This window comes from Oxyura jamaicensis, chromosome 3, assembly GCF_011077185.1.
Source record: "Oxyura jamaicensis isolate SHBP4307 breed ruddy duck chromosome 3, BPBGC_Ojam_1.0, whole genome shotgun sequence".
NCBI classification, from domain to species: Eukaryota; Metazoa; Chordata; class Aves; order Anseriformes; family Anatidae; genus Oxyura; species Oxyura jamaicensis.
The window spans coordinates 45,934,786-45,937,546 of record NC_048895.1 but is presented as its reverse complement, the minus strand read 5'-3'; positions in this window follow the sequence as shown (position 1 = coordinate 45,937,546).

The following is a 2,761-nucleotide window of genomic DNA, read 5'->3' as shown; positions in this document are numbered from 1 at the left end:
AAGAAACACCCCGAACATGTCACTCCCCAGAGGACACCTTCAATAGAAGCTAAATGGTAAAAACTAAATTGATTTCATTAAGGGAATAAAATCAAACTTTTAGCTCTGACACTGAAAAGTAGGTGAAAAGTAAATCATAGCATCTCACACTGAGATCCAAGATTGTGTTTTACAAGAAGACAGCTTGCCAGGTCTTAGACTTCCACCTAAGTTCCTGCTGATATCAAGGGTCTTTGCAAAAATATTTAACAGTTTTGACAACTGTATATCACAACGAGGTTACACTAACTTACACACCGTAAGAGGCCCTGCTGTGTTCCTACCTTCCTGCAGAGGCCACAGCTTCCACTGTAATGGCAAAGCAACTGCCGTGGTAAGAGGGGGGATCATCTAAACTGGTAACCCAAACCTTTAGCCAGCACTCTTGGCCTCACTCCCTGTTGCTTGGCTTCACCAAGGAGAAGGAGAACAAACACTCTTCCAAATCTAGACATGGTGGCTGTCCCAGCTTCCCACAGGCCCCTTTGCTGAATCACCAGCTCAGTGGTAGCAGAGTAGAGTACGCAGCAGTGCCTCTGCTGCCCTAGTTTGGCAGCTTGGCATACCAGCACAGACCTGCACTCCCTGGCAATTCCAGCCGCCACATCCCACCCCCTGCCACGGACAGGGACACCTCCCAACAGACCAGGTTGCCCAAAGCCCCATCCAGCCCGGCCTTGAACACCTCCACACCTCCAGGGATGGGACATCCACAGCTTCTCCGGGCAGCCTGTTCCAGTGCCTCACCACCCTGAGTGAAGAGTTTTCTCCTGACATCTATTCTAAATCTACTCCTCTCTTAGTTTAAAGCCATTACTCCTTGTCCTATCCCTACATTCCCTGACAAAGAGACCCTCCACAGCTTTCCTGTAGGCCCTGTTTATGTACTGGAAGGCTGCTATAAGGTCTCCCTGGGGCCTTCTCTTCTCCAGGCCGAACAACCCCAACTCTCTCAGCCTGTCTTTGTAGAAGAGGTGCTCCAGCCTCTTGATCATATCCTTTCATCCAAAGAGACCTTGGCTCTTCTTTTGATAAACACAAGCCTCAAAGATAAGGCTGTTAGTTCATGTCATTAGCCCAGTCTATATTTTGTCTACACATTGGATAGCTTAGAACCATTATTTCTGCACTTTAACAAACAGCAATTGCTCACCATAAAGGCTTCCCCTTCAGCTTTGGTCTTAAATAGCTTAATGTGTTGTCAAGTGCAGCATGTCTTCCTAGAACTAAGATTTAAGAGGGCATTAGAAATTTTGCTCCAGTGCACATTTTTAAATGCTAGTCAAGACAAAACCATCTTCACTGCTTCTCTAGTTATGCATGAAAATGCAGGACTGAGGGATGCAACCTTCTTTAACCCACTTATACCTCCCAAACCCTCTTCTGTATAACTTGTGCTGATAAACAATACTTCACATTCATCTGTAACAGAAATGATAATTTCTTAACTTTACTTTTGAGGTACCTCAGGATCCCATTTCCACACCTGATAGCCTGTTTGCTCCTTTGTGTAGATTTCTAGAAGCATCTACAAAGGGCAGCTAAACAAAAAACTTCTGTACAAAACAAAAGAGCATAACTAGTGCACTAACACTTAAATATTAATTAGACTGGACTGGAATATGGAAACATTTAAAATAAATGTTCATGGTGGTATTACTAAATGTTAAATTTTATGCATACTAAATCATTCTGTATCCTGTTAAAATAGCTTTTTTCTGGGGTCTAGGAGATGCATAATGAATATATTTTTTTCTAGTTGTCAGTGCTTAATAATTAAACAGTTAATAGTTAATAATTAAATAGACTAACATTTAGATGGTAAAAGTAGAAAAGTCCTTGAAAAAACACTAACATTTTTGTTAAGAACACCACTGAGATAAGTAATCTCTATTAGGGATTTTATTATTATTTATTTTAAAATAGTACATACCAGTACATACCTTTTTTTTTAAAAAAAAAAAAAAAACAAACAAAAAAAAACTTTAGTTTGAGTATATCACTCAAGTGTTTTCTTGTTGCACTTACAAACTAGGTGCAAGAAACAGCTAAATAAATATAAGAAACTAATGGGAAACTTTATGTTTAGGTTGCCTTTGCTTTTGATATCAGCCAAAACAGACTTGCAGTAATAGTTAACACTTTTCACTACAGATTTTTACTACATAGTAAAAACACTGAGCATCATGAGATGGCAAGATACATAACAAGCTAGTGGATGGATGGATGATCCCCAATAGCTGTAGCACTTATTCCTTGTCTGCCCTTCTCCCACCACTCTGCTGGTCACACACACAGCAGCCTGCAGCATGGCAGCCAAGCAGGCAAGAGCACTGCACACCAAGCTTTTTGGGAAATGAAGCAAGGGGTATGTGGGCAAGGATCGCAAAGCAAGAAGAAACTAATGCTCAGAATTACAGCTCAGTGCTCATAAAATATGAGGCTGAAAGAACCTGGCACAGCCAGTTCCAGGTGCTTACTGGAGGTGGGAGTCAAGATCTTGGTGCTGGGAGAAAAGTTAATTAAGCCTTAAGAGAAGAACTACAGCTTATGTTTGATATGAGATTGAGAGAATATCAGAATGGTGAAAAATGATGTGCAACACAAATGATGACTGGAACAGCGTATCAGTTGTATCTTAAATAGAAAGGAAAAAAATGGATTCTTGGAAGCAGTTTGAAATAGAAAAGGCAGAGCAATTCCTTGGGGGGGGGGGGGGGGG